Here is a 12,037-nt window from a genome sequence, read left to right as displayed (position 1 = left end):
AGATGCCTTCCACAATCTATTTACTCAGCCACATCAAAATAAAATAGTTACAGTTTTAGCCTTCTAGGCAGCATTACCATTCATAGGTTGCCATAAGGCCAGTTCATTCCAGCACCAGAAGAGCAACTCAGCTTGTTCCTCTATGCTGCCCTTCAGCCTTCGTTCAGCTCTGCGGACACGTCTTGTCTATCGTGGTGCATAGCTGTTTGGGGCACTAAGAACTAGCCCCTGTATGGGATGTCCTGACCTACAGCTCCAGGCACAGACCTTTCTAAATTACTTGTCACCCAAGAATCTCGTATCAGAGGCACTCAGACTTGTTCTGCCTCTGGTATTGCCATCTGTGCTACTTGTGGGGAAGCCTTAGAGAGTTTAGGGTTTGGGTCCCAAAAGCTTTGCCATCAAGTGTAGATGTTTGCTAACACAACTTGAAACTTCAAATAAATGTGATTTATCTGGCAAAGACGTGCCAGGCCACTACCAGACCCATTTCATTCCAATGGTACCTTGAGTCTCTACCCCTTATTTGTTTATATATGTAGAGCTCAGGACTAAAGAACTTAGGACCATGTACATCTTAGGGATTTGCACAGATGGAGCATTTTCACAGGGCCCTGAGAGGTGCTAGATTTGAGTGACAGAAACATTTTTTTCAGTAGAAAATCCTATTACTTAAGGGAAATCTTCTGGGGAAACATTTTGAAAGGTACACAGATCTACAACTTTCCTTCATTAAAGCCTAAACACAATACCATAATCTGAGCCAAGCTGATGCAAAACAAAACCACTTTGATTTTTCTCAAGTAGAATCAGCTATTCAGTTTTGGACAAATTCAATATTATTCTGTGTTATTTGAACACTCTGTCTCAGTGACAAATGACTTTGGCCATCACAGGGCTCTGGTTCTCCTCTGCTGCCCAGACACCTCTCACAGTATCTCCTATTCCCCTTCCCTCCTGAACAAGGGCAAGATAAAAGGCAGAATTCATAGCCACGGGGCACCTCCTGTGGTTGAGGTGTAACTACATAAAATAACAAGTGTTTGTTATTCGGTTTACATTTCAAAGATGGACAAGACTTAAAAATATTAATTTTTTAAAACTTTATGAAAATTTAATACAATTTTCCTGCTCCCCAGGAAAATGAGTCAATTTTTCAACTAGTTCCATTTAATAACAATGAAACTACAGGATCTCACTCACCAGAATACATTATTGCCACATACACCGTTAATACATTACAGCCTCTCAACTTCTAAAGCTTGCCTTCTTGACTGAAATCCAGTTGCCACCTACATAAATAGCACCAGATTATCCTTTGGAAGGAAAAATCAGACAGCACCACCAACAACAGGAAGAAGATCATTTGTCCACAACTTAGTAAGGAGCTTCAAGACATGTTTCATTCTCAATATCCTGAGCTGAACTGTGCACCACTCAATAATCCTTTAAGCTGAATAAAGGTCCTCATGGCCAGTGTCAGCACACAGGCAGGCACCATTATATCACCAGAGAGCATCAGTGCACAGGGAAGTTGTCGTTTTGTTTTCTTCACCACAGCAACAGAACTGCTTTGATTTACAAGGTTAAGAGACAGCAGAGAAGCTGTCATGCCAGGTCTGTTCTCCTTCTTGGGGATGACCTCTGTGACTTATTTCCAAAGACCAGAGTCTTTTTGCCCTTTCCCACTCTGCTCTTAACAATAGCAACCCCTGCACAGTACAATGACGTACCAATACAGCGAGGCATAGGACTATACCCTACTAACTGTATGCAAAACAGGGTACAAAGTGTCTTTCAATCTGACTAGACAGTTTTTCTTTCTTCACAAATGCATCCTCTTTACCTTGATATTATTCACTTCAGCTTTGCTCCAGCCTGTTAGTTTAGACTACAGAGTTTAGACTACAGTTTCCAAAACATAAAATGTATCTTGGCTCCAGTGGTCCTCTGTTTAGACTCCAAACTACACGACTGTGTAACACTCCCATATAGGAATTCCCACTCACATACTACTGAATTGGTGCTGCTGTAGCAGAGGACAAAAGGAGGAGAGAATGGAATGAAGTTATTTCTGTGGGGAGTTTGGTTTTTTAGCATTGTGTGTTGCATTTCAGAATTCTGTTCCTTTATTTTTCTTAACATGGGCACCACTCCAGTGTTAGTGAGGCTGGAGTATCATTCAAGGTGCACTTGTTTTACAGGTACGCAGAGGTATTTACCATCAATTAGGAGAGAGCCATCTATTGGACTGGATGTACTTTTGAGCCTGCAGCTGCAACAATAAGAGGGCTACAGAGTTATCTATTGTCAAGCCTAAAATATGACTGTCTTTTGGATATCAAGTGCAAGACAAAAGCATTTTGATGATGTTTAAAGCAGCCAAAGAATCCTGTAGTCCTGCTGTTGGCTGTTTTTACAAAATTCATATTTTAGTAACTTCGCTAGGACTGAACGAATTACCCTCAGTGTGCCACAAGCTAAGGCTGAGATCAGCAGTACCGAAAACAGAAGTCGAGTGGATATGAATATACAACCCTGCTCAACTCCACTTGTTACAAGAAGTGCCACTAAAGGAAGATTTTCTATTACACGGGATCTCTTCCATCACGAAGCAACAGGTTAAGAGAATATCAGAACAGTCCAATTCACTTCAACTTCCAGAAAGCAGATCAAGTGAAAGCTTTATATGCTTTTGTCAAAACAATCCAGACGCAGTAGAGATGCTGATGCTCCTCACTGTGCTGTTTCCATATTGGATTGACTGTGAATACAGCAATTCTCCTCAGGAGTTTTCAGATAGAACCAGGCCTAGAGTATGTAGGCAACTGAATATGATCTGAGGCAGCGGTTTCCCAGGAGCAGTTAAGAGACAAATACCAGTATTTGTCACAAAGTAAAATCATCCTTTATCTTACAAAATGCATGCTTGCAATCTCCTTAAAACATTTGAGGGACTCCTGTTGTTCCAGGGATGTGAGCGAACAAACAAAAGAAATACAGGAAACAGCATTTACAGTAGTTACTTACAAAAGTAAGAACTTCAGCATGCCTTCCGTAAGTACTGGGGCTATCTTGAAGCTCTTTCCTAGCCTCACTGACTTAATTGGTTAATGAAAAATCATTAAGAACCATGATAAATGGTTTCTGCTCAGTCACATCAATGACAACAACCAAAGATGGATGAGAGATAATTAAAAGAAGAATGTTCCGTTTACCCAGCAAGATGGAGGATGTTTTCTATAAGAAGCGTTCTACCAAATGTCTGCAAAATTCAGTACTGCTGAACACAGATCTGATCGCCTGCATGAAACCACTAAGTGTTTCCATAAGAAGGGATCTTCTCAGCCTTCCACTTGAATTTTATCTGGTTCTATAACATTCATGTTTCTGGATGTCAGAAACATCACTGAGAAGTCTAACACATTTATCAGAGGTAACCGTTATCTTTATATTATTTGAATCCAGTCAGTCTTGATACCTGGGTCTGAGAAAGACCTTGAATGAGGCAGTAGGATACCTTTTAGACCACGTCCTTCATTTGTTCCTGCCACGATTTTCAAAGCTTAAATCTTTTTTTTTTCTTGACATTGATCACGACATAACAATAAAGCAACATTTTCCTCTAGCAGCTTACAGTTCTCTTGTTAATGAGTCTGACAGCAACAAGGCTTGATAGTGCCTGACCACTTTCTAAACCTATCCAGAACCCTGAGCTAACACACTGTTTCACTTGATGGAGTTTAATACAAATTGGACACCAGAATTTGTGGATAACATTTTTTAAAAGTCCATTTCTTATGCCACCTTTGAGTAAATAATCTCATAAGTAGACAGCAAGAATTAAACAGGAAGTTTTACCACAGAATAAAGTATTACAAGAAATCTTGTAAATTCTTGATGAGGGGTTGAGGAGCATAGTGCACAGCCTGTCAGCACAAACCCAGAAACCTATGCTGGAAACAGCTGACAGCAGGCATTGCTTTGTATGTGAAATGGGCATTAGAATTACTGAGCCTCTGAGTCAAGCACTGGTTTTCTGTAATAGTCAAATGCTTTTTTGGAATATGGGAAGCAGATACTGGATATATTTGATGTGTTTATGCTGACTATCCACCACTTAAAAGTTTATTTTCTATTAAAAAAACTATACATAAATCTTAACTTCACTGTGTTGGAAACAGCTAAAACAGATTACATCTTTATCAGCACTGAATTCAATATGAGGAGAGTTTTGATTTAGTCAGCATACACAGGACATCTCAAAAGAGTAAAACAAAACCAAACGTACATGCCCTTGTGGTACAAGACATGGGGAGGGCAATTCACTAGGCAAGCTGTTCTACTAAAAAGTGCTAAAGCAGGTTCCCATGGAAGTTAGTGGCTGGTGAAATTCATGTCATTGTGCCGAGGTTCTGAACACCTGTATTCAGAAGACACATTTAGGCTTTCTCTGGGAAAGTAATGATATTATCCTGACTGAAAATCTGTCTGAAGGCCTGCAAAGACACTTAGATTACATGTAGATTTATTATAGATAGAGTTGAGTCTGGGTTATTTCAAGATGACCTGAGCCTTCCTATTGACTGTAATCACTAGATTCCAACTCTTTGACTCAAAGCATTTTTCCCCCTCAACCTGAATTATTTTGGAAAGCTACAACCACATTGTTTCACCCATTTCTAAAAACAAGACCAGTTGAAAACCTGTTTTGTGCCTACTAAAATCCAAGGTGAGATAGGAGTGCAAATTCCTGCATCACACTGCAAACAGGCTGCGAGATACATGAAGTTATCTTTCTATTGCACTGAGCACTACTGATAAAAGCGTCATCTGGAATATTGCTAGCAGTTTGGGGGAAGGCACTTCAGGAGTGATAAAATCTAGTCAAAGAGCATCCAGGTGAGAGAAATGAGAATGAGGGAGTGAAAACACCACCAGCAAAAAAGCAGACTGGACAGATAAGTACCATACAGTCTTGTAGGGTGACTGAGGGAAAGCCAAAACTTTTCAAGTATGTAAAAGACTGCCTTTTTTTTTGTTACTCTCTCAATGTCAGCTTAACCCAATTTTCTTGCCCTACCCATTACTGTAAGAAGAACGGTAAAATACTTGGTAAATCTTTTTTACAGATAAACACTGCAATAGATTGCTTGGAGGATCTGAAGAACGAATTAGACAAACATCTCTGTGGCTGATAAAGGCATAGTCAATAATGCCACACAGTGCAGGACAAAATAGATGTTCTCTTTTTTTTCCTCCAATTCTGTGATTGTTTATCTGTGCATAGTTCTCCTGGACTCCAAACACATCTCTAAATAGTTCATACTTCTGCAAGTCAAACCCCAGGGCTCCTTATTTTCTTCTAGGTGTCTACCAAACACACACACACAACTAGTAATCACCTTCTGAAGAAGCATGGTCTAAGCAAAAGGCTTTGTATGATGGAGACAGCAGTTGATTGTAGTTGCCCAGAACAGTTTCTGAACATCCTTATTCCTACATATACTCTGGCTGCTTGCTATAGCAATCAGCATTTATTATACTCCCAATAATATAGTATCCCTATTTTAGATACCTGTTGTGCATAGCCTAATGCAATACCCTACAGGGGAACAATATTACAAGATATGCAATTAAGGATCACATTGCGAATACACTTACAGGTCAAGTGAGGTTGTGGAGCCACTCCTCTTTATGGAAATACCGGTCAAGGGTTTGTCCACACTCCCTCAGTGTTCTTTAACCAGGCCGTTGCTATACATTTGTGAAACAGAACGTTGTTACCATGCAGCAAGTTTACTGTTTCTACCCTCCAAGTCACTTTAAAATGTTTAACTCTAGGTGAAAAATACAGAAAATTATCTGCTTCCCAACTCCAGGATTATTTACCTGAAGGGCCTCTCTCGTGGCCTGTTCTTTACTGAGGAGCCCAGATGATTCCCAGAGAATTGCTTTGGAAGCTCTCAGTGGTTTATAGGATTTTGCAGGATTATGTAGAGTGTTTCCCGCCCCAGCAAACTTATTGATTTCTCTCCCCTCCTCTTCTCCACAGAGGGATTTGAAAGGACAATTTCTAAAAGTGCTATGGCTAAGCTTCTCCATCTTTGTGAACACAGTTTACTTGAGAGATGAAACTTCTGCCTCAGAAACCAGATGCAAAGCAAAGCAACTGTGTGTACACCAATGACACACAAAAAGGAAGAGCTGGGACTACAGATTTTTCTGACAAGCAAGCGATGTATCTCAGCATTCGCTTATGGAGGACTTCACACAGCCTAGCAAACAGAAGGAGGAGGTGGAGAAGAGAAATGAAGGAAAGATCAAGGAGAGAGAAGTTGTACATGAGGGGAGGACATGAACAAAGGAGTTAGTTACAGTGGAGAGCCGTAGAAGCAGTTGGGTACAGCTGAAAATAGGCTAAGGGTTAAACAGGGAAACCAGGTGTCAGAGCTGCACAGAAGCAGAGACAAGCACAGCAATAACACACGCCTAATACATGCCGTTGCCCCATAGGCAGCATTATAGAGGCACCCCTCCCTACACCATCAATTGCCAAAAATGGGCTCCACTAGAATTTTCTGTACTAGTTTCCTCTTAGATGGCCATCTTATAACAGTAAAAATAATAATTAAAAAAAACAACACACACACACAAAAACAATACATTTAATTCTCTATCAGACTGCTCTCACTGGACAAAGCAAGCTTTAAATGCAAGCCCTAAGCACTGTAGGATACATTTTTAATCAAGTATTTGAGTTGCTATTTGCAATTCATTAAGAGCAAGAATCAGTAGCTTCTAATGGCTGGAGCAGCCGCTCTGCTCATCTCGCAGTTTGTGGCACGCACACCACGTTGCCACACACATGGCAGCGGTTCCCTCTGGCTATAACAAAACTGAGAGCAGATGGCACCAGCTAGGGAGCCATTACATAGTTTCAAAAGCACCTACGAACGTAAACTACCGAACATAAAGATGACTGTCATCACCTAATGGTCATCATACAGGACTTCTTGTTCCAAATATTTCACTGTCTGCAACCACAAGAGCAACCTAAGGGTTTCCAACACTTGGCACAAGCACTAAGGTTGTAACTAAATATCAGCCCTCCAGCCAGAAGAGAGCAACCAGGCACACAGCAGTTACTAATTTTATGCTGTCTAGATAAAAGAGCACAAACTTTAATTGAATCTGATTTCACCCATTAAGAAAACAAAAACAAGCACACATTTCTAATCCTGCTGTGGCAACACACAACCTTGCATTTGCTTTGTTCCTGCAGAGGGCAAAAGCTACACAAGGAAGAACATGTGAGAAGACAGTTGGGTGTGATTAAAGGGAAAAGAAAAAAGTACCCATACTCCTACCACTTGAATGATTTTTTTTTAAAGCATTTAATAGGACTTTCAGGAGGCTTTGTCCAGAAAGTTCAGTGGACTCTCACAGTAACATAACTGAAGCTTCTGTTCATTCCAAAGCAACCAAATAAAAAACTAAACACGTGCACAAGAAAAACCAACAACAAACACACACAAAACAAACAAAGAGAAAGCCCCAAACCCACAAACAATAACGTCACAACAGTTCACGCATTGCTTTGAGGACACACAATTCCCATCTCCTCAGACTGTATTTATTCATTCATCCCACTAAGTTCACATTGAGCTGTTTGGAAAGATGATCTGAACTGACAGTGACTACAGCGCACAAATTGACAATGCTGTCCTCAGTGTGCCACACGTACACCTCTTAAAAGCATATGCACAGGTTTCTTTAGCTCAACACTCAATAGTGATATAAATGTAAAGTAGAAGTTTTGTTCTATTTACTGTACCAATAAACAGAAGCATTGAGACTACATGATTGTCTGTGGATATAGTAAAGAAACTTCTGTTTTGTAAATTATGTGGCCCTGTGGCACTGATTCTTGCATATTGCTAGATAATCCACACGCACTCACCATTCTCCATTTTGGTGGAAATATCTGCGTGGCCATAGTAGTAACAATAATCCTGCTCTTTGGCACAGCTCTTTTCAACACAAGACATTATACTTAAATACAACTGATATTGTCACATTGCCTTTGCTTTTCTCTGAAACATTTGCACATCTGGATACCAATTAAAAAAATAAAAATCATTATCCTTTCATCTCTGGATACTTTTAGGGGACAACACTGGTTTATGGTAGGTCCTGGTGTGACAGTTTATATTCAATAGTATGTGTTAGGTTAAAAACAAAAATCAGAACCTACAGAGTGTGTAAGTTAAGATTTACACTTCTCTATACTATTTTAAAAATGCCACTGATTCTGCATTTTTTTTGGTCAATGATTGCCATAATTTATATTAAAACATATAGAAATGTGTGAAACTATAATGTAATTTTAACATCAGGAAAAACACTGCAAGAGTAGTATTCAGTTGTATAAATACCTCCTGCGAGATGTGGTGAAATCCTGTATCTCTTGATTCCTTTAATAGTAGGCTGGATAAGCCATTCTGAGAAGGGCAAGGGAACCTGTAACAGACAACGGGGGCTGGTTGATGTGATCTGTCTACACCAATCTTTTATATTTTTAATTGAGGTAGTTCTGTGGTGATCCTGTAAGGCAAGGTTACTGCTGTAAGCATATTGTTGGTACAGCAATTATCACATAAATAGTCAGCTCTGACATTTCCTCTCAGCTGAGTATAAATTTCTGCCAGGCTGCTTCCCTGCAACATTTGGCAAACGAACCCATCTTGATCAAAAGGTAATTTATTGCACACTAGAGTTCAGTGGGTGTGATCACTGAAAATGACAGATAATCAACAGTTTGGGGGTATAACAGAAACAGCAACATATTTACACACACAAATTAAAATGGTGTATCTAATGTAAACATTTGCAAGCAGATTTTTTTTGGCTTGTTTGGTTTTTAATAAGTGCACAGATCACAAGGACTGATAAACCCAGGGTCTAAAAACCTCAAGAACAGGAACGCAGTTAGGCAGCCTCCTAGTCTCACAGGCAGCTCACTGCGCAGGTAGGCTGAGTTTCTGAAGTGCTAAGTAAGCATTCTTCTGCTGAGATAGGTTTATACTGACTACAGAGCAACCCAATGCAGATTTTAATTAGCTCATTTGGGCAGTGGTAGCAATGCATATATGACAGCATGGACTGCAAACGTAACATAAGAAGATGAATAAATCCTTAGCAAAGTACCCCATGGCAGCTGCAACTTATTTAACACCAGCTCTGACTGCAGCATAAGCATATCTGTAGAAGCCTAGCTTTGGAGGTGCAGTCCTAAGCTAAGAGCGTCAGCCTAGGCTGACTTTCAGAGGGACACGTGAACTAGATGAAGCTGCCTGTGGTAAGAGATACTTCATTACTTTGAAAAACTGTGTCAACAGATGATTATGCTAACGCTTTGTTACACTACCTTTCATTCACTTGTTTTTGTGTGTTTTTTACTGCTGTATTTAGGGTTCTTCCGGATAAAATGTATCCCCACTTCTAACACAACTGCTTTTAGAAGCTGGTTTTGCCCAGCAAGCTCTATACAAGTTAAAAGTGTTCTGTTGCTGTTAAGTGCACAGTGGTAGCTGTTTCAAGCTTGTTTGATGTAAGGAAAAAATAAACTTGCATAAATTTTGCTACAGGGCTTTATACCTCACTGAGGCACCGAAGCTTTGAAGACAGAATCCCTTATAAAACTATGCAGAAGACAGTAGTCTGTTCAAGCCATGGTCTTTGGGATAATGCAACTAACTGGTGCTGTGGCCTCATAATAAATTTACCAGGAGACAAATGCATTTCCTATTGACCCATGCTAAATCTTTAAACAAACATCTCTGCAATCTTTTCCAGCCGTCTTGAGAGAAACTCATTCTTTTTACTATTGCGCCAACCAAAATGAGTATAACCAAGGGCAAAATGTGTTCAACAAGACCAAAGTAATAACGGTGCAGAAGGCAGACAAGCCCAAAGCATGGCCCAGAGGCTGTTAACCTACAAGTTCAGCATGAACAATCTTGTTTTATATGGGCAGCCTAGAATTTAATAAAAGCAAGGCAAGTAGCAGCATTTTTATTTACATTTCAGCTTTATGAATATCCAAACAAAAAGCAGGCACCAAAGACCACTTAAAGGCTTCTCCTCACTTGCTGCTATTATGAAAAACAAAACAAACAAAAAACAGCAAAACAGTGCAGAAGCATTAAAAGGTCTTAGGACACAAAATCACCTAAAATGTCTTTAGACACTGGAGCATCCTGCAGTGAAGACTCCCACTGGCGGTATTTTAGTTGATGGGAGTCTAAATCGATAGATAGGTCTCTAAAAAGCTCAATGCCTGTTGGATCTATCTTACAGATCCAAAAGAAAGTGTGTTTTTCCTAAATTCCTGTAAAATTAACCTAGGCCATTAGCGTAGAAGAGCCCATAAACAAAGCCGACTTGAGTATTCTCAGCAAGGTCAGAAACACTAGAGGACGAGAAGGCTGGCACAGAAAAACTGGTAATGAAGAGCTAAAATAAACGTTTGAGAAAAGCAAATGCAAGATTTTCCATTCTCTTGTTTTGTTCATCCAACTGTTGCTGTCACCCTAGGTATCCCGACACCTCCCTCAGCAGCAGCCACTGCCACCAATCCCAGCACTAGCATAAAGCCAAGCAGGCAGCCACCCTCGAGGGTGGTTTTGGTCTATGCCTAAAATTGGCGTTGGGCATAAGCAGAAGGAAAAATATAGACTGAACTGCTATTTTAAGGAAATTAATTAAAGAAATGAGGTGGGGAGAAGAAGAAAGAAGAACAGTGAGGAAAAAATAGACATGAAACCCCAAGCTTTGCATTTTGGAATAATTAAGCAGTGAGTTCAGCGTTCACTCTCAGGCCCCACTGAAGTCACTATCAAACTTCCAACTGAGCCTAAAGACAGCCAAGACTTATAGTTCTTTCACAGCTTCTTACATGCATCTTTTTAAGTAGAAAATGAAACCTCTCCTTGACCAAGGCAGAAAAAGCTGTCTTAGAAGACAAGCCAATAAAAATTCAAGGTCAGAACAATGCAGCACACTGTAGGAAATACTGATTCACCAGAAGGCACATACTAGGTCTGTCAGAAGAGAAACTTCAATGGTCGTGTACCTTCCTGTAATGCCAAGCAGCCACAAGACAGACATTTAAACCAAGCTTATGCATCACAGCAGCTGTGCAAAACAGCCACAACACATTAGAAAATTTTTAGTGTTTAAAAGAGAGATAAGAATTCAGAAATATCACTCCTTCCACTTCAGTACATCGCCATACAATTGCCTGTCTCAGGAGACAGAGCACATCAAGGCAATCGCAGGATCAAGAGAAGGGGAACTTTCATTAAAAGAATATACTGACACACAAAGTAGCTATCTAAAAAACATGAAAATAGTATAGAAACACCATACCTCAAATCCTGACCAGCTAGGCTGCAGCCACTATGTGATCGAGCTGGAACACATTAACAGTCCTTTCTTAGAGTTAACTTCAGCATGCTAATATGGCTCATGTTTTACCCATTGCTTGAACTGAAGAAGGCAAAGAAAAACAAATGAGATAAGCATGATGGCCAGGTGTAGGCAATGTGAGGTCCATGTCAGACATAAAACAGCAGGCTCTCATTTTCAATTGTTTTATGGATAGCTGTCCACTTGCTGAGATGGGGATTTATTCTTTACACCTGAGGGCTGAATACAACATTCCCCCACCCCATCCTGCATCACTTGGATCTGTGACCTCGCTGACTCCACAAGACACATGCTGTATTATTCAGATTTTTCTTTTTCTGATATTGGTCTGAGAGTGAGTATTTGCAGATTTGTCCTTTGTGGACCCCTAGAGGAAAGTTTCTTGCAATTTAAATATGTATTGCTTTTGGGTTTTTTTTTGGTTTTATAATTATTTTTATTTGTTGTGAGCAGCAGCTTTCTATATTATTCTACTTTAATTTCTAGGCAATATTTCTAAGCAGGGCATGAGATGTTTTTTACTTGCCTTATGCAAATTGTACAT

This window comes from Anser brachyrhynchus (genome assembly GCF_964034855.1).
Source record: "Anser brachyrhynchus genome assembly, chromosome: 5".
In the NCBI taxonomy this organism is placed as follows: domain Eukaryota; kingdom Metazoa; phylum Chordata; class Aves; order Anseriformes; family Anatidae; genus Anser; species Anser brachyrhynchus.
This window is presented reverse-complemented; position numbering follows the sequence as displayed.